The sequence below is a fragment of the Sceloporus occidentalis genome, unplaced genomic scaffold (genome assembly GCF_023333645.1).
Source record: "Sceloporus occidentalis isolate IW3139 unplaced genomic scaffold, rSceOcc1.0.p SCAF_30, whole genome shotgun sequence".
NCBI classification, from domain to species: domain Eukaryota; kingdom Metazoa; phylum Chordata; class Lepidosauria; order Squamata; family Phrynosomatidae; genus Sceloporus; species Sceloporus occidentalis.
Genome location: NW_028317010.1, coordinates 592,224 through 614,466, shown reverse-complemented (window position 1 = coordinate 614,466; position 22,243 = coordinate 592,224). Strand labels below are relative to the sequence as shown.

General features: G+C 38.0%; 1 pseudogene; it reads left to right on the top strand.

The window, feature by feature from the left end:
- The first annotated feature begins 2,047 nt into the window (after positions 1-2,047).
- LOC149298851 (large neutral amino acids transporter small subunit 3-like) lies at positions 2,048-21,715 on the top strand (annotated as a pseudogene).
- Positions 21,716-22,243: the final 528 nt, after the last annotated feature.

Genomic DNA, 22,243 nt, shown 5'->3' with positions numbered 1-22,243 from the left:
GTCTTAAGTGTGGTACAATATCTGCAAGAACATGCATTACAGGACACCTGATTACAAAAGGTCATCTGTGCCCCACATTACAGAGGCATGAAGTGGGACATGGGCAGAACATAGGCATGATGAGGACAGGCAAATTGGATGAAGATGGAGCAGGAACCTTCACATTCTTGTTTCACCATACTATAGCGTTCCATAAATGCATCACAAGTCTTCATAGTAAGATTATCCTACCTGAAGGTCTTAGAGGGACAATATTATTATTATTCTCAAGATTGTAAGCTTATGAGCAGGGCTCTCTCCACCTAATGTATCGGTTTGTCTTAGTCTGTCAGTTCTCTTCGTCATACCCCTTGAATATATGTATTGTATTACGTGCTGCGTAAATTGTTGGCGCTATATAAATAAAAGATAATAATAACTGCATGATTAGGACGATGGCTAGAGTCTTAAAAAGAAAGGTTGTATGCTTCTCAGAAAAAGTGGGTTTTCATGGAGCTCTGACAGGAAGGGAATTCCAGAGAAGGGGTAGAGCCCGAGCGAAATCCTGAATGGATTTAGGAAGAGTAGGAAGGGGTAATGACAGTAGAGACTCAAGTCATGAGATGAACAAGGAGGGTTTATTTGGATAGGAGGGTCGAGATATAAGGGGTTGCGGAGTTCTTAAGGGTTCTATAGTTTAGGTGTTTGAATTTGAATCTGAAGGGTATGGGGAGCCAATGGAGCGATTGCCATAGTGGAGCAGCAGATGAGGAACGTTGACACACAAAGATTAACCTAGCTGCAGTATTGAGGATGGATTGGAGCGGTGAAAGGTGGGAGAGGGGAAGACCAGTTAGTAAGGAGTTGCAAAAATCTAGATGGGAGCATTCATAACTTATGTTGTCTTTCTGTATTCCTAATTTGTTTTTGTGGACTGATAATAATTAATCCTGATGATAATCAGTCCTAACATCGCAACATTTTTATATGCTTTACATATGATTTGGTGAAAAAATATTCAGTTTTGTTTGTCCAATAATGAACTTATTTTAATATCACATAAAGAGTTTGAGCTTAGAACTGCATCATGCACATCTAAGGGCCCTTTGTTTATAAAAAACAACTTTGAGACTTAATAGTTAATTGACAGTTAAGTCGAATCTGGGAAAAACCTGGTGAGTTCCTATGAATGATTCTAATCACTATAGCCTCATACGCATGTCCCTGCCATACCAGAGCAAACTCTATACTTTATGGAGGCCCACCACGTATCTTCATGAACAACAGCATTTTAGAATGATAGACCTTACATGAAATACCATGGAGAGCACAACTTTCAATGTGGAACTAAAATATAATATTTTAACATTTAAGGTTGCCTTAAGAATTGATTTGGGTTGCTGTATTGTAAATAACTTTGTATACACTTTAGCAATATTTTTTAAATGCCCTGTTTATGAAAATAATTGTGTTTGTAATATATTTGTACTTCTATTTTCTATCTCTTCCGCTGAGAATGTAATATGTTCCAAGATGGCTATGAATTTTGTATGTTTACAAATCTTGGATATTTCACTGATTTTGTATGTTTATGTATGATTTTGTATGTTTATGATGTATGTTTATGTGTGTAGGCAGAATGGGCAGGGCCCTGTGTTTCCTACACAATGCTGTGCTTAAAAGATGTGTCTAAAATAGCAGACATTTGCAAAACGGAGCCCATGTAACCTATGGGCATGAAAAAAGGGACCTAGATTGAGACTTTACATTCATGTCTTAGACGTGTCCATGTTGACATAAGTGTATTTTTTTGTGCTTGAGTTCACCAAGTTTATTAAACCATTTTTGCTATGACAATAAGGCCACCTGCGTTTTATACTTAATCCACATTGTATGGTATACTAGTCCACTATGTGTGTGTGTTTTTTTAATAATTGTGTTTTATTTGAATAAAGCCCAAACAATAAGAACTGTATTATTTATTATTTCAGGTATATAACATTATCAGCTCTCTGCTTTGCCTTGAATATCTTCTGTCGCTTCCGTCCACGCAGAGTCTTGCGCGACTATGGCACCCTCACTTCAGACTGCCTACGCCCGCCGCTGGTGGATCGCTTGTACTGCAGTACTGGAGAATCTCTTCTTTTCTGCAGTTCTTTTTGGATGGGGCTCTTTGCTCATCATGTTGCAGCAAGAAGGATTTTATTCACATCTCTGCACAGGTACAAGTCTCTCCAAACCTAGGTTAAAACTATTTGCATAAGAATTGTATACATTCAACATTTTTGTTACATATTTGTAATATATAGCGCTTCTGGAAGTGTGTGGAAGGGACACTCCAGGGCAATGCCACCAACAGCAACTTTATATTGAAATGTTTTAATATGCGGTTTGTAGCAGGAAAAAACATTACCATTAGGAGAAGCCGCATTTGATTACAATTTGGCATTGGCTGATTACAATGTAAACTAAGAAGCTGGGGGTGGGGAAAAGGGGAAATGCATAGAGAAGACCTCTGATAAACCATTCAATGTACTGTATTACCATAAGATGACTGGAAAGTCCCTTTAACACATAATATTGCAAGCTCTGATGAGTGGCCCTCTGTCATTGAATTGATTTATTTTGGATTTAAATGGCTACATGTACCTGTGTGAAATTGTTACTCCCTTATATGGAGTAAATAATAATAATGTACATGTCTAGACATAAATACCTCATTATTTAGCAGTAGATGTTGCTACCATCAATGGCCCCACACCTCCAGGGCTCCTTAAAACATAAAACTTGACGCATGTAAAAATTGTTTCCAAAAGAAAGGTCATATATGGGTTTTCTGTAGGTCCACAAATCATTTACCAAAATATATTGATATTAAGCACTTTTAACAGTTACCTTGAACATCACAGTTACCACATCTTTTGCTCATCAGTTGTCACCGATTACACATCCATCACTGTCAGGGCTAGACTGGGAATAAAGACCAGCCCTGTAATAATTGAATACAGCCTCATATTTCATGGTGCCATTTCTGTCCACACAACTCAAATGCTGGGTCCCCTGCCCCAGTAATATTTTTGTTCAGAATAGAAACGAACCATGTCTTTTTAAAGTGTCTTTGAAGAACATATCAGTCATATATAAGATATATAGCAAAACACATAATTCATAATATCACTGTGGTCCATGACATAATGTAATGGGTTGGGACCAACTAGGAGAGTACTGGTATAAATAATGTGAAAAACTAAAATAACCATTCTGAAGTTTATTTAAAGAAATTACTAAAAACAAAGTTATTTAAAACACAAATATCACTTTCCCAGCAGATATAAAGCAGTACAAATAAACACATAATAAAAAAAATTAGGACTTAAAATGCAAGAGAGAGTTTGGGGGACTGTGTGTGAACTGAATGGATGATCAAGAGAGACTGTGTATCTGTGTACTCAGAATGTATGTGTAAGTGTATGGTGTTAGAATGGGTGGATATGTATTTATGTGTAAGTAAATGGTGTTAGAACGGCAGTGTGTGTACATATGTATGTGAGAGTGTGTGTATGTAGGTGTAGAGCTGACCCTGACCACAATCATACCCTTCCACATTATAATTTATACCCATACCTCGCCACAATCATTAACTGCAACCCCAATTGGACATTGGGGTTCTGCCTTTATAATGCCTTTTTAATGCCTAGTGAAATTGGGGAGCTGAAACTTCAACTTTCCTGTCATCTCCTGGTTTAGTGAATAACCCATATGTGTATACTGTATCTACTTCCTTCTTGTTTGGTATTTAATATGATTTCACACTATATAGGTTTTTCTTCACTTCTGGTCACAAAAGATTTTTTTTTATGATGTTATTGCCAAGTCAGCACACTTGCTGTTTTTTCTTTCTTCTTTCACTTGCAATATTTAAGGTTGCGCATTAAGAGATTAGACTTTTCCTGGATTGTAATTATGAACGTGCCCCTTGGCTTAAGCTCTGTTGCTGATATTATTGCCAGAAACAGAGGAGAGCGTGCAGGCACCAGAATTTATATCAGAAACATGCATTTTCCCTGTCCATAAATCATGGACAATAATAGTAACATATAGTACAGTGAAAATATCAGAAAATCATTAATCTAAAAGTACTGCATTTATTCAACAATTACTATATTACTTGTATGAAATCTCCTACACAGTTAATATAGTGGCTTAAAAAACTAATATATGATAATACACTGGTGCCACTGAAAAGTCATCGAGGATAAGGGAAAAATCTCTTCAGTAGACAGCAGGCATACATTCACAAAACAATAAGTTTTTTTAAAGGTCATTTTCCACATCAGCTGCCACTAAATATATAATCTGTCACTCCTTGAGACTGAGGATATATAGGGGTAGGTTTGAGTTTGGTAGGGGGCCGTGGCAGATTCATGAGGAAGCTCCTTTCTCAGCTTCCCAGTCCCCTATCATGTCATCCTGTGCGATTGGGGGCACAAGGTGACTGGGAAACCCAATATGGGCTGCACAATGTGCAGATTAACCCGCTATGAGGGCTGTTACGAGACTAAAACACACACTAACATGCAAAGTCATTCCCACACCATGCACTTACACATATATACACATATCTCCCTCCCTCCCTCTTCTCGTTGGGGCCCCTAACCATAGATTCACTCCTGACAATCTAACACCATACTCTCATACACTCACACTAAAACCATACAACACCCCCCCACACAGACAGATGTTGGCACTCATGCCAACTACATACCCTAAAATACACTCAAACACTAACACCAAACAGGGCACATACACTCATGCTAACACCATACAATAACACATATACACACGTGTGCTCACACACACATTTATGCTATTAAGAGACACACATGCTAACACCATATGCTCATACACACATGCTAACAACAAACACTAGCACACAAACAATATTTTACCATACAGTTCAATACCCTTATGCATACATACACACTCTTCTACCATACATTTACACACACACACACACACTTACTCTCTCCTGTTATCCATGTATCTCATGTAGCTCTCTTCCGTCTTTCCGTCCCTATCCTTTTACCGCACCTGGAGCCCTGTCTTCACTGCAACTCGCAATTTCTATGGGTGCACCCGTGGCTCTGCTTTAGCGTGTTGCTATTGTAGCATGAAAATACTTCACATGTTTAAATATTTAACCTTGAATTTGTATATGGAACATCAACTATTGGTGACATAATATCCTGTCATTCTGCAACAAAAATGAGAATTTAACAACTAAGCACGCTTGGCTTCTCTGTATATAATAAAATCATCCGTCACACAGCAAGGTGGCACTGTTAAAACTGACCCGTGGTACTTTTAATTGAATTATTCAAGGATATTCAAATTCCTGACCGAATTAAATGATGAAAGAGTTTGCATTGCCAAGACTAATCCAAATTCCCTTATTCATGTAATGATTACTACTACATAAAATTACAGATTCCTAACTATAAATATCGTGGTGTAGTAAAGTCACTCTAATTAAACTTAACCCTTGCAACGTTAATCAGACACAAAATGTATTTATTATGTATTATATTTTTCTGGCATCCTGTAGAACCCACTAATTAATATGCCATTTGGCTGCTCTTGTCACATGCTGAAATATGCTGTCCTGTTCTGCCCAACATAGGCAATGCCACTACTAAATGTAAACATAAGAAAATAAACTACCAAAACGTATTGTGTAAATAGCTGAAGGATTTTGGTCCTTGTAAGTGTTTTACGTAATCTTTGGCCTTATACGCATCCTTCCTTTTGTTGCTTGAGAGTCCAGTTCTGCTACTTCAATTAATTTAGAGAGCACTTATTCACAACATCTTATTTCACAATAGTAGACCCACACATTAAATCATTCAACAGTAGATGTCACAGTAAGGGACACTGAAATATAGGCAAGTATAGCACTGAGTGAGTAGCAGTAAAAGGAAAATAGATCTATCCTGGTAGAAGCACATATGACCCTTTCCCTTACTACACTATAAAGGACAGTCCCATGTACAGTTACACCAGTGGTGGTAGAGCTGCACTTTCTCCAGCTACTTATGCTAAACATTTATGGAGAGAAAGTTCCAGATTCACCATATTCTATTATATATGAATCACACTATTGTCTAAGTAAATTTTATCCTAACATGTTTTGTTATCTGTTCAGTGAGAGCTGTGGTTTGATAATGTTTTAATGTTGTGCAAATAAGTGTGAAGACAGATGATTTACTAAGACCACTGTTTTATTTTGTCTATTTTCTGTTTTTAGATGGAAACTCGTCAAGTGATGAACCATTATCTCAGGACACTGAAGCTATCAATGCCTCATTTCCGAAGCCTTGGCTGACATGTGTTGCCCAAGAAGAAATGTTAAACTTGGGTTTCACCATTGGCTCATTTTTGTTAAGTGCAACAACTCTGCCCCTTGGGATACTGATGGATCGATTTGGGCCTCGTCCACTTAGATTAGTTGGAAGGTAAAGTATTACTATGTCTGAATACAGAAAGCCAGATCTTAAGACACTTTGGTTTCAGTCCAATGAGCCTTCTAAAACTTAATTGATGTAAACAGTGGTTACATTGTTACATAGTTATATAGGCTGAAAAAAAAGACATGCGTCCATCAAGTTCAGCCTTTCCTATATCTGTTAATTTGTTGCTGTTGATTCAAAAGAAGGCAAAAAAACTCTACAATTTTGCACTAACCAGGGAAAAAAAATTCCTTCTTGACCCCAAATTTGACCCCAGATTTCTCCTTGCTGTTTTCCCATAATTAAAGATTATATCCCTGAATATTATGTTTGTTGGTTAAAAATGCATGGTTTGTCATTCAACTACATGTCTAAAAACAAGTTTGTGATTGTGAAATCTAGACTGTGACTGCTAAAAGAGAGCGACATCGAAATGAAATACTTTACCTAAGTGATTCAGTTTTCTGAAATCTAAACTTAAAATGAAATTATAAGAATTTATTAAAATCAATAGTAGTCCGATTCAATAACTTTGACATGATTCATTTAACCAATATGTGATACCTCTACAAGCACCAGGATGTGATCAATAACTTTAACAGAGTAATTGCTGGTTTAACAAAAAGAGACTTTCAAGAATTTAAACATGTTTTAATTATTATAATTATATATATATTCATTTTAATAACAGGGAAAAGTAAAAAAAACACAATTTGATAGAATTTGATAGATAGATAGATAGATAGATAGATATTGTCAAAATGTGTATATGTCATATGCCAAAAATGACTTCACTATTCTACATTTATGTTTAGTATTTATACTTGTTCTTTGTGCTCAGTTCATTTATTACATTATTAAGAGATTGTGCTTTTGAAGGCTAACTACAATGTCTCATTTTTCACAGCTTCTGCTTTGCTCTCTCGTGTGCACTGATTGCTCTTTCTGGATATGATCCTACAGGTATGTAAAGTTCAGTTATATAAGTGTTCTATATTTAGGTATTCATCTGATAATGGTATCAGGGATGCTTCAAAATAACTCAACACCCCTAAGTGGAAATGTCCAAATTGGGCCCAAAGTGTCAATATTTTGTGTGGCCACCATTATTTTCCAGCACTGCCTTAACCCTCTTGGGCATGGAGTTCACCAGAGCTTCACAGGTTGCTACTGGAGTCCTCTTCCACTCCTCCATGACCACATCACGGATCTGGTGGAGAGTGGAAGCTGCATGGCTTTCTGCTTGTAAGGAAAACAGAAATAGAGATGCTTGGTGTAGGTTGTGTACACAGAAGCCATTGTGTATGTACAGTATATACACATCAGTATATATACATCTTTATGTAGGGGTGTCTCTATATTATGTCATGTGATTCTGCCTCTTAATGTGTGTGTGTGTGTATGTGCATGATCCCTTTATGTGTAGACTAGCAGCATGAATTAAGAAGCAGTGTCTCCATGACCAGGATAAATCTGAATGTTCCTGTCTTGTCTGACAGATAATTGGTTATGCTTGGACATTCAGTTAGTTTTTATAACGTCCATTCAGCTTTGTGGGAACAAGACTTGCGTTGCGTTACATAATTCCCTCCTTGTCCGTAGTCCCTCTCACTTTTCCTGAAATATGTTCCTGAAATCCCTTTCCAAACCCATACTGAATTGCATTGCCTAGATTGTGTAGGAAAAATATTAATCTTGCTGAACAGCCAGGTGTGTGTGTGTATAGAATTATCTGGAACAGTGTTGCCCTCGAGCCCCATTTGATCATGATCCGCCCTTGATGTTGGCTCAATAAAAGGTATTGGCTTCAACCAAAGACCAAATGTTTCGCTGTAATCTTTTGAAAAAATGTACTGTGTGGAACTAAAACTTTTCATCATTGTTCAACAAAAAAGGGTAATTACAGTTCAATGCATACAATAAAATGTCGATTGTCAGTACTATTATCATATGTATCAGCATGTTTATGAACTATATTTCCCATGTTGTATGTTATGATGTTAATAGGGCACCCATTTTCAGTGGTAACAGTATTTTCATGCTTCTACTGATTAAAAGAGGATTTTATTTGCCCCAAACAATGTTGCCAAGATATGACTTCACTAGATACAAACTACAGTAGCCAGTGAGGCTGATAAAGACCTAGTTAGGTAGTGTGTTTGTCACAAGGACCTTGTCATTTGCCCTTGTGTTTATAGGTCAGATTTATGTTTAATACTAGATACTCTGATTCCATATTTTGTTTTGTTAGTATTTTTTTTCACTCACTAACCATGTCCCCACTTATCTCTAACCATGACCCCTAACAAAGGTGTCCAGTTTGGGGCACCTGAAATGCTGAGGGTGGTATATTGATTCTGTAGCCATATACATTTTATATATTTTTTGACAGCCCGTATTAGTAGTCATCTAATTCGGTCCATGTGTGTAACGCATTTTACTGTGTTTATATACAATCTATTCATTTGTTTATCGATATTAATTTTATACTAATATGGTTTTTGTTTGCAGTTTTAGCACCATTAATATTCCTAGCGCTCTCCCTTAATGGTTTTGGAGGTATCTGCCTGACTTTCACATCTCTGACAGTAAGTATACTTATGGTATTAGCAACTTGGAAATGAGGAGGAAATGCTTTGGAAAATAGGGAATTAACTACTAGGTAACCTAGGAGTGGAAAAATACTCAATGTTCCCTGTATTGATATGTCAAAGTTCCTCATATAATTTTCTTATTGCCTTAGAAAGCCTATTTATATATGAATTCCATAGCAACTGACAGGGGGCACTTACCAGCATTTTGTTGTGGGGCCCATTAACATTAAAAACGGCCTTGGATTTAACCATTGTAGGCAATATCAGATGCAACTCCAATGGTGTGATTCTTGACATTTTCTATAGTAATCTAACACAGCCAACTCCCAAGTGTTCTACAAATAGAATACAAGCCTAGGAGTTACTAGATGAAGTTATTATTCCATAAAAGAAGCCAAACTGTTTATTTTAATTCTGGCCCAGAACCACTAACGAAGTAATAGAGCAATCCTGTAGAAACCTTGTACCGTTAAATGTTCTCCCTGTATCACAGACCCAATAACTCCCCTGACCAAGTGGGTGGGGGAGGTAAACACCCATAGTATTTATTACATTCATAGCATAACTAACCAATGAGCCATCAGATGATCTTATAGCAGAAGGCATACAGTAAATTCCCATTCTATGTAGATACCCTCTGTCAAGTAGCTTTGTATGTCCTAAAGTGACTATGATCCTTCAGCGTCACTAGATTCCTCGCGGTAAGAGAAGCAGCAGCACTTCTCGTTACAGTATGTCTGCACTTTACCCAATTTACAGGGCTGCAGCAATAACATGAGATTTAGCCGCACTAAACAAATGGAACAAAACTCATATTTCAGTAAAATTGGGATCATTAATAATGATTCACTTATTCCTTGATAAAATAGGTATGATTACCCCTTTTATATTTCTAGACAATGTGATAACATTTTGCCATGTTTAAATCCATAAAGTAGGTGGTCTCGAAAGTTATAGAAAAGTAACTGAAATCTAGGTTGTGTATTGCTGCTAAACAAATCTTATTTACTAAAGGTCACTTTAAGGAAACAAAAACAAAAGTATATCATCACAGTCAGTACTCGTGAGGAATGACCCTAGTATTTTTTGTTTTGTATGTGACTGTCATATGCTGGCCCACATGCCGACTGTTTATAAAACAGCCAGAAAGTCACCCTGACCCACCCCCCCACCACGAGCACCATCATCACTGAAACCCCGTTGACACACCTGTTCTTCAACGCACATTTCCTTTACAACTGCCTTCTTGTGTCCTTGATTCTGGCTGGGGCCAGATTTGAAAAGGGGTGTGTAGCTGTTCTCAGCCACGATTGGCTGACGTTTACCTGCCCTGCTTTTTCCAAAGCCAGAGGATAATGTTAACTATTTTTGTTCTCCATATGTCAGCAGACCATTGCTTTTTATTGCACTGGGCACATGAGCTGCAAATGTGCCATTTAACATACAAGTTCTTTTCAAGAAACACTTTTTGTAAAGTAAATAAATAAACGACTGTTATTGCCATCTGCTTCAGATATATATCGATGTGTCTAAACCACGGGCAGCCAATGTTTTATAAATAGTCACACAGCCACAGCACATAATATATTAGTAATTTTTTTTTGCCCCTGTTACCATGGCACATTTATTACGTCATGTGGATGACTAGAACCTGTTCTCAACCACACTTTTTGTCTGCAGTCATCACCCCCACATTTCATTTTATTATTATTAAAGCGGGTTTTTCCAGTTCTAGCAGCAGGTGTTTGCAAACTCTGTCCTCTGTTTTCCAGCCTCTGCCTTTCCTCCCTTTCACGCGCTCTGCAATAATATGTGTTGCAATGCAGATAACCAGACCTCTGACAGTTTACTGGTTATGAAAGGTATAACGACCCGTTAAAAAGTATACTCCGAGGCATGATTTCCTTCTGTGCATTTATAAAACGTACATACTACATGGCTGCTCTGTAACTTGCACTTATCAGCAATATGCGAAAATTATGTGTGTCCTTGAAAAAAAATAAAAAATATATATAATTGGTCAATAGTATAAAACACATTTTATGGTAAAATAGCCCAAATTTGTGAAACCACGAGTGTAATTAAACGTTTCACATGATTTTCTCTTTCAGCTTCCCAACATGTTTGGCAGCTTGCGTTCCACCATGATGTCCTTGATGATTGGTTCTTATGCATCTTCTGCTATCACTTTTCCTGCACTAAAGGTAAGTTTTCTGTTTTTTATATATTTTTCATGTCACGCATCTTTTCAGTGTTTGAGAGTCTAAGAAAGGCAGTGTGCTGCTCGTTTATAAATAGGAACTCACAAGCAAATTTCTAAATATAGGATCAGGTCAAGATTAGGTGAATCTCTGGGGCAATACTGTTCCAAGGGGCCACCTTGAAGTTCAAGGAAGAGCAAGGAGTGCTAAGTTCATGGCTTTCCACCACAAAAACTTTAACAACATTGAACATCTTTGGGAACATCTGAAAAGGGAAACATCAAAATACATTGTGAGATCGCTAGACAATCTCTGGGTTGCTCTAAAAAGCAATGCTGGAATAATGGAAATTGCACAATTGTGCACAAACTTGCAGACCAAGAGTCATCATACCAAATATTCAGTAATGTTTGTTTTCAGGATGTACTAACCAACATATTTTTTTTAACTTTTATTAATAAAAATAATAATTCTTTGTTTGAGATGGGAATGCTCCAGTCAGTTGTGTGCCCCAGAAACTTAGATAAAAGTACAGGAAAGTACAAGAGACAACAGACAAATCTATTTGGATCGTAATGGAATACGAGTTTTTATTTGCATGAAGCCGCATGAAAGCTAACTTTAGTATTTATCAAACAATACATTATAAAAAAAATAAATGCTTACATATCTCATACCAGCAGATATGTGGCTTATTTCCTTGTGCTGATAAGCTAATATACATAGACACACAAAAGCATGATGTATAGACACACTCATATATGCAGCTATGGAGGCATCCCCACAGAAATAGATACGCACAAATAAACACATTGACACACGTGGATCCGAGTTCCTATCTTGACAGTGTATCACTGAGCCTGTGACTGTAGGCTGCTGACTGTGGGATCCCAAAGCAGTAACTGTCACGTCTGCCATCACCGATTGAGCCCTCTCCTCAGACGTTCTTCAGTCCTGGGTCACCTAGAAAGTAGTTGCGCCCTTAGCTAAGCGGACAGGGACTTAGATGATCACAACATTGAGGGGGCTCAGGTATAGGCAGGTACATTTTTGTACTGAGCAGGCAAAGCACAGACAGATCCAGAAACCTGTACAGGCAATCTGCAGGCTGGATTCACAGATGGGTGATACAAAATGTCAGGGGTTAATGCAGAATGGATGGTCAGACACAGCCGAGTTCAGTAGAATAAATGGGTAGTCATACAAGCCAGAAGTTGGTACACAGCCCAGGTAGTCAAACAAGCCAGGAACGGTACATAGGTAGAGCAATGCAGGATCACAATCACTGGGCAGAAGAGTAGTCAGGCAAGCCAAGGGTCAATAAGAGCAAACACAAATTCCAACTATAATACACCAAATAGCAGGATGACAACAGGGTGCCTGTGCTGAGCAGGTCCAGATTTTTACATTTGACTCCCAGCAAGCCCCGCCTCATGCCCCATGTCACCGGCACACCTGTAAATATTTTCCGATCTGGGTAAGTGCGTGCCACTCAGGACCTCTGTGTCAGAAGGCAGGCAGATCTGTCGGCAACAGGTCTTGCCTTCCCTAACAATCATTGAGCCATGCAACTTCCACTCTGCATGTGTCTGGCTACCAGGTGTATTTTATACAGGTAACTAACTGAAGGGAGTGATCCTAATCTCAGCTTGTTAGCTGGCCACAGAAGCAATAAATCAGAACTAATTTTGAATCAATAATTCAAAACTCTCCACCATGGCCAAGACCAAAGAGCTGTTCAAGGATGTCAGGGACAAGGTTGTAGACCTACACAAGCCTGGAATGGGCTACAAGACCATCACCAAGCAGCTTGGTGAGAAGATGACAATAGTTTGTGCGATTATTCGCAAATGGAAGATACACAAAATAACTGTCAATCTCCTTCTGTCTGGGGCTCCATGCAAGATCTCACCTTGTTGAGTTTCAATGATCATGAGAACGGTGAGGAATCAGCCCAGAATTACACGTTAAGATCTTGTCAATGATCTCAAGGCAGCTGGGACCATAGTGATCAAGAAAACAATTGGCAGCACCCGCAAGGTCCCCCTGCTCAAGAAAGCACATGTGCAGGCCCATCAAAAGTTTGCCAATGAACAGCTGAATGATTCAGGGGAGAACTGGGTGAAAATGTTGTGGTCAGATGAGACTAAAATTGAGCTATTTGTCATCAACTCGCCGTGTTTGGAGCAGGAGGAATGCTGCCCATGACCCCAAGAACACCATCCCCAGCGTCAAACGTCGAGGTGGAAACATTATGCTTTGGTGGTGTTTCTCTGCTAAGGGGACAGGACAACTTCACCGCATCAAAAGGATGTTGGATGGGGCCATGTGCCGTCAAATCTTGGGTGAGAACCTCCTTCCCTCAGCCGGGGCCTTGAAAATGGGTCACAGATGGGTATTTCAGCATGACAATGACCCAAAAAACACGGCCAAGGCAATAAAGGAGTAACTCAAGAAGAAGCCAGTCTCCAGACTGCAATCCCATAGAAAATCTGTGTTAAGGGAGCTGAAGGTTCGAGTTGCCAAATGTCAGCCTCAAAACCTTAATGACTTGGAGAGGATCTGCAAAGAGAAGTGGGACAAAATCCAGGCATTTTTCATAGATTTCTCAGCTTAAGGGTGGAGCAATGCAGCAATTAGACAACCTGGGCAATATTTAGTATTGGTTGCTCCTTTATCTATAAACTCTGATGACATTATTAGGAACTGAGCAATGGTTACCTGGTAAGCATGGAGTCCAAATGCAGGAATACTGACCACACATAAAATATCTAGCAGGGGATAACCCTCATTGTAGTAAGTGATAACACTGTCTGAAATGAGTTACCAAAAAAGGGTAATCCAGAAGCAAGCCCTCACACATACTCCAGAGGTCAGGTCTAGAGTATGTTTGAGGCTACAAGTTCTCAAATAATGTTTAAGTCGAAGTACATGATTTGGCAGCAGAATAAGTGACATTTTATAGTAAGACTGCGTCATTCTGCACATTCTGGTTATATGCAACTTCCAGGTGAGCCACATAGAAATATGCAGACATGTGGCCTCAGGTGTCTTTTTTGAGTGATGCTACACCATTTGCATCTGTGAATATGTCTAATACCCTGTAACCAATGGTGGCTGGCAATGCAGGAACACTGCAATCAATCACACTTAATTTTCATACCATGACTTTCCTTTCCTGCTATGAACTGACGTAATATGACATCTGGGTTAGTTCCTCCCTATCAGCTAATGTGACTTACAAACCAATTAAGGTAAACCCTCCTAACAAGTTCCCTAATTTAGTATTGAATAGAAAAAAAACAAATACATTTATATTTATGCTGCCATTGGCTAGTACTAATCATTTTTGCATTTCCTTTATAGCAGCTTGAATCTAGGTAATACCCACAAAAACAGCCGGGGGGGGGGGCAAAACGAAACATGAATAGTACAAAAGGAAAAACTATTAAGATTGCAAGGCAGACTGAAGAACGCCAGCCCTTCGAAGCCAAGGTTATTTAATAGTTGCCTAATGCAGGGATAGGGACCATGTTCTTGCCCTGTAAACAGTGGTCTTGTTAAATATATGATTTTGACTGGTTTCAAAGTTTCAAGCAGATGTAGAGACCAGCACCACAGGATCCTTGGTATTGTGTTAACACACACCGAATGCTCCATACCAGCACACTGCTAAAACTTTTATAGAGGTGGTCAATTAATCAAGGGCATTTGATTAGTAGCACCTGTCTGCTACTTAGCATCTTAATTTCTATGGAAGCAGAGAAGAGTGTACTTAGTTTTTCACACATGGCTTCTCCATTTTGGCTTTATTTTTGTTGAATAAATCATAACACAGTGTAATATGTCATGTGTTTTTGTTCATTTGAGGTCGTATTCACCTAATTTTTACACCTGCTAAGAAACAGATGATTGTTGTTATATCCTGATATGCAAAAATCATAGAATTAAGAAGGTGTAGTTTCTTTTTCACACGACTGTATATCCAAATGACCAAAAGGAAAGTAAACCATATTGTTGGTGTCCTTGTTATTTTTCTCATTTTGTGCCCCCCTACTACAGTTTGTGTGTCCTTTTTCCTTGCATTAACTGCATATTTTCTCTTTGCAGTTGATATATGAGGCTGGTGTATCATTTGTTGGGATTATGTTGGGCTGGTCTGCTTTAGCCTGTCTGATTTTTCTCAACTGTCTCATAAACTGGCCAAAGGAATCCATTCCATCACCCGAAGAGACTGCATATGTGTGAGTAAGCCGCGAGTGTTGAAGAACTGCTCTTTGTAGAACAAATACGTTTCTATAATGTATGATGTGTGACGTTTTCAACCCCCTTAGTCTGCTGTTGGCAGTTTACAAACCTTCAGCTATTTTTCCACTACATAATGCATCAGCCACAGCCTGTAAAAGCTTAAGAATGTGGTAGTCCATAAGCCTCTGTTGGAACACCACATCATTCACAGTCAAATAATATTCTAGTAAATTTAGATTAAAAGTTAATCACAGCTAGCTAACAAAAGGATTTGATATGGAAATATTAGCCAAATGTATGGTAACATCTTTACATGCTTAACAGGAAGAAGGTCACTCTGCATACTTTGGCTTTAGACCACAAAGTCACTGGAGACCAATTTTACACCCATGTGACCACAGTTGGCCAAAGGTTAAGTCGAAAAGGAGACGCTGAACAAGAGCACCTATCCAATGAAGATCTGACAGAACCTACCAAAAACAACGGTAAGGATGACATTAGTCAAATATGATCAATAATACATTTATCACGTTGTTTTCTGTGATTTTGTTATTGATCTTGCCAGCCTCTTGGATAAATTGCCATTTAATGTAATCCACAGGACCTTCACCTAATTTCCTTCATAGTGCACGTTCCCCTATATTTCTCTTCTCACTCATCACCATGATGATGACCCAGCTCCGTATCATTTTCTTTATGGCTTCCATGAACAAGATGCTTCAATACCTGGTGGTTGAGGATGCAGAAAATGGTGAGTGAAAAATAAATAAACAGCAAAATATAGTGATACACATTTAAATGTAATATGTGCCTCGCTCCTTCCACATCTCTAGAACGGGCCCTAAGCACCTACCTACTCTGTTTATATGGTAGGATCACCTCTCACCCTCCCAATTAAATTTTATATAATTATTTCTACAAATATTAGAACAGATGAATTATGCAAACAGACAAATACAGCTAAAGTACATGGCTACATGTTATTCCAGACTCCTTGTGTCAGTTTCATCATATCAACTTTTTAACATTAAGTAGGTTAATGTACCAAGATCTGGCCAGTTAATGTTGCTTTAAATCTGGTTTACCATGCTTTTATATGACATATAATTTTAAATTAGCCAGACAGGCCTGGATTAAATACTAATTAATTACTTAATTGGTAATTGACCCATAAGCAAAATGACAAATTGTGATGTTATAGATGTGTGTATAATTATGAAACTAGAGATTAGTAGAGATTAATATATTAAAAAAAATGTAAACATGCATGGGATAGGCATATGGCTATCCTGAATCTAAGATGAGACCAACGATTGACTAGGATTTTAGTCTTTACAGCAAGAAAAATGGGCCAAAGGGTTCTTATATCATATGAAATTATATGTTTCTATGTGCAACGGAGATGTTTGCACTTCATTGTTCAATTCAATACCTAAAACTGAAATTATATTCAGTAGGCAGCAATCAAGGACCAGGGGTTCTTTTACTTCCCTTTTAAAAAAATTTATTGAAATCCCTGGATTTCCTCCACAAATAACTACCTAGTGTGAGTTATGGATAGTTTGGCCATACCATCCAGAGTATCCCTGGGCATTTTGTTTTAAAAGTCGCATCTTGGATTGAGTCCTGACATTCGTTATTTCAAAACAATAGTTAATTTAACTTTTAATTTTTCTTTTTTTTCTTTTTTCAGCAGATTCTGAAAAAATACCAGAGGGAGCCAATACAGGTATTAAAGGATTACAAATTCTTTACATTCACTATATAACAAAGATAATGCGCATGGAACACAGAATTGAGTGTAACACGTCGGCTTGCTCACTTACCTTTTTCTATACAGCTCCAATTACATGGAGTATGCAGGGTCTGCTATACCTAGTCATGTGGCAGAAGAAGAAATAAATATGTGCCTCCATCAGTGCAGATGTCTCTTTTTTTGCCCTTACATGTTACAATATGTGGATAAACCAGGCTGCCTTGATGTGATATATGCGGATGGGGCCCTGACTCTCTTCTTTCACCTATCTTCTATAACATGCAAACGGAGCACGGGACATGAAGTCCCATTGCGGGACTGTCCTGGGCAATCTGGGACATGTGGTCACCCTATGTTGAGGGACATGAGAGATGCACAATTACACATCAGGGCACCTCAGAAAGAATGACTGGTTTAACAGAAACATTTTCAGTCTGAACATGTTAAAAAATAAGATAGACTGAGCTGTGTCAGCTAAAAATTATTGTAGCTAAATCAGTTTTTCAATTCTGATACCCTATAGGTAGGTAGGGATGTAAATATCGTTTTAAAAACAGAGCACTGAATATTAAAGGCTAATAATAATAATAATAATAACGATAATAAATGTTTCTCATCCGTTGCAGTTGGTTTATACTCCTCCATTTTTGGCGTCATGCAGCTGCTGTGCCTTGTTACCTGCCCATTCATTGGCTTTGTCATGGATTGGAAGATGAAGAAGGGAGATGAAGGGTGAGAACAAAGATAAACAAAATAAAAAGTACTAGATTATTTCACAAGCATAAATTCAGACAACCTTAACGTATTTTTTAAAAAGCAATTCAAATTTAATATAACCCACAATTAATGAAATGTATGCAGAATGAGATGGCTATTCTCACAGTGGATTGAAAGTTCAATGAAATTGTTGAAAGTTTTAATTAATTTATAACATATTTGGATTTCAAAGGGGAACAATATGTGGTATTAGAAAATATAAATGTCCTGCTTGGGCACAGAGTTCCCACTTAAGTTTGGAAAACTGATTCATTTGCCCTGTTGTTGATCCAGTTCTTTCTGTTGTTTAAGATAAAGCATCTTCGGAATTGTAAGAATCGGTGCGAATGAAGTGCAGCTTACATAAGAACCCAGTTTTGTTTAGGAGCAGTTAGTAATACATCCATTATCTTTTTTTATTTTCTTTTTTCAAGGACCAAAACCATCCAGAAAATCACCAATGCTACTAGAGCTTTCATTTTCACCAACATGTTGCTCATTGGTTTTGGAGTCACCTGTCTTATTCGCAGTCTCCCTCTGCAGGTAATAACAATTTTTGCTCTACTGCTTTTTTTTTTTACCGGTCCTTTTTATTATTGTTGGAAGATAATAAAACAGTTGTGGAATATATCAAACAATTACAAAATTGGTCAACTGATCAGCTCCGCTGTACAGATCTTCCTTGCTGCTGAAAGCTCCATTGTTCAAGGGATTAACCCTTTTGTGTAATTTCTCACACATATCTCTTCTAATGACAGCTTTTGTGTTTTCTCAGTTTGTTTCATTCGTCCTTCACACATTGGTTAGAGGTTTCATCCACTCAGCATGTGGCGGGTTGTATGCTGCTGTGTGAGTATGCCCTTTAATTAAATTTGTTAGAGTTTGTTGCAATGATGCCTGTCTTTAAAGGGTAATTGGCCCATTCCAGATTATCCCACTGCAATCCATTTGACTGTATAGAATGTATTTACTTCTGATGTGTTATTTTTTATAGAGCATTAATAAAATGTCAACTACATATTTTTCTCATTGTTGTTTTCTGTAGTGCTTTAGCTCATAGTTTCCATCAGACATTGACGGTGGTACAGCATCACTGTTATCATTGTATACTGAGGCAAAAATTGACGGTGGAACTGCATAACAGCTATCATTATATACTGAGGCAAACATTGACGGTGGTACAGCATAACTGCTCTCACTATATACTGAGGCAGACATTGACAGTGGTACTGCATAACTGCTATCATTATATACTGAGGCAAACATTGACGGTGGTATAGGATAACTGTTATCATTACATACTGAGGCAAACATTGACGTTGGTACAGCATAACTGTTATCATTATATACTGAGGCAAACATTGTCATGGTATAGGATAACTGTTATCATTATATACTGAGGCACGCACTGACGGTGGTACAGCATAACACCTATCACTATATACTGAGGCAAACATTGACGGTGGTACAGCATAATCCCTATCACTATATATTGAGCCAGACATTGACAATAATGCAGCATCACCCCTATCACTATATACTAAGCCAAACATTGATGGGGTGTAGGCCTACACTGTAGGCCTGGTCTCTGAATAGCTTGCTAGTGCTGTCTAATGCTCTAGTTAACCAATGCGCATTATGCTGTGTGTGTTAACATGACATTGTCAGGAGAGTCATCATAGTGTAGGCATATTCATTTCTTTAGTGTCCAAAGCAATGTTCACTGATGTAACATGGACAATGAACAGAATATTTGTAACCTAAAAAAACAGTAACCATAATAAATTAAGATGTAGATGTTTTTCAGTGTTTATTTATATAGTTATTATTAATTATGTGAGCTTTAAGACCCAATATATTTAATTATTATGGGCACTGGTGCTGCTGCTCAAAATTTTAGACTATTCTGCCACCATTTTAGTTGAAGTTTCTTCTGGAGGTGGCACTACCAGGATTGATTTCCAAAATAAAAGGTACCACATCACCACCCGAGCATTGTGAAGGCTTAGGTCCTGATAGTTGCAGATACCAGACCATTTGAATAACTACACAACAACACTCTTACTCTGACCATGAGCGACTACAGCTAATTATTCATAAAACATTTTATGCTAAATTTTCGTCTCTTTAAATGGAACGTACTCCCAGACTCAACTAGACATAATTACAATCCATCTTTTGGGTCTCATATCGTCTGTCTTGTAGGTTCCCATCAGGTCATTTTGGGACTCTGACAGGGCTGCAGTCCCTTTTAAGTGCAGTGTTTGCTTTGCTGCAAGAGCCTCTCTACAGGGCAATGCTGGGGCCACTCCACGGGGATGCTTTTTGGGTAAGAATTTAATTTTTTAACACATTATGCACATTATGACAAGTAATCAGCAATGTTTGATTCTGATGTTCTGAAATAGGCCATGACTATGGATTACATTATGTATGGGAGGTACTGCCCCTTCCACCTGACAGCACAGGTATCGATACCTATGACGGACAGACTTTTTTGCATTTAAATTAATGGCATCCAAAGTTATTAAAAAGCTTTAGAGTAGCCTGGCAAAACTAGTAAATATTGGCAGTAGTACTTACAGAAGATTGGAGTTTGAAATCAGTAGTTGGGAAATTTATGAAAACCTTCAGGTCCCGATTAGGGATGACTAGGTGGCTTTGGCACTTAAGGCCACAGGCCGCCAAATTACATATGGGTGGTCACTGTCTGGACACATGTTGCCGCACATTATGTTTTTATACTTATCAGTATGCGGCAGCGCATATCCAGCCAGTGGCCGAATGCTGCAGGACCAAATCTGCCGCTAGAGTGGTAGTATAAGTATATGGCCCTTCAAGATGGCCAGGCTGGGCCTGGAAACCCTGTTAAAGGAAGGAGGTTTGCAAGATCAGAAACAGCACAAGTTTACTGCAGGTAGAGCTTGTCAATGTAACCTTATTTACTTTGTTGACAGGCTAACTAAAATAATAGATCAGGAAGAAGCAAAGGAACATTGTGCATCATCAAGAAGTCAAAATTGAGATGTGATAGACACATTAAATAAATAAAGATATTTAACAAAGTACAGGAGAGAGGGTTGTTGAAAATAAGGGGAATTTGTATCACAGGAGGTTATATTCTAAAACTACAGAGTCAGGGGTTTAGATGTAATGGAAGGAAGTTGTATCTTACTACTTCTCACGAGGTAGTAGATAAGTGGAACCGTTAGGGAGATTTAAAACTGCATAGGATAGGCGTATGGCTATCCTGAATAAAAAGATGAGACCAAAGACTGATTAAGCGTTCAGTCTTTACATCCGTAAATACAGGCAGACTAGATGGACTGAATAATTATTATCTGCTGTTTATTTGTTGAGACACTTATGTACTTTAAGATATTTCAGGGCAGAAATATGTACTATTACAAATGACAGAAGGACTATCGTCATGTTTTCTTGGTAAGCTAAGACACCATGGCACCTATATAGCTGACATATATAACTCTCTTGCAGGTAAACTTGGCTTTGTTAATCTTCTCCTTCAGCGGGTTCATACTTCCGGGATATCTCTTGGTTTACAGAAGTCGTCTATTACGTCAGAATGGACAAAAACAAGAGAAGGACCCTGCAGCTATTCAGCTGCAAGAAAAAAATCATCCCAATGGTATTGCGGAAAGTGACACTACATCTTAATTTAAGTCATGGTACCAAGGCTTACTTGAGAAGTTGGTTCATTAGACAAAGCACACTGCTGTATAACACATTATACAGCTGGGAGTTCATAGTATTGTAAAAATATATTTATAATAAATTAATACAGCAGTTGCCAATATTCCAATTTTGGATTTGCAAGAATTGTGTATAGAGTAATGCAGTGTTTAGTATGTTTCAAACACACTTGGTTGCAGTTGAGTATAGCATTAAGAAAAAAAATATAGAAACCATTGTTAATAAGTTATTTTTTTGGTCTCCTTGCATTCTCAGGGATAAACAGTGTCCGCTTGCTGGTGTTAAAGGAGCCCTATGTATATACTGTACAATCCAGTATCTCCTTACAACATGGTGCAAGCATGGGACACATGCTCAACATCTTTAATGGTTTCGTAAGGAACCTAGTAAATGCTTATTTCTGAGCATATCTCTGTTATGGAGACTTGGGTTTCAAAACTGCCCCTACCCAATACATTTTGCTCCTATTTAGTAAAAGATCTGGGTTATAAT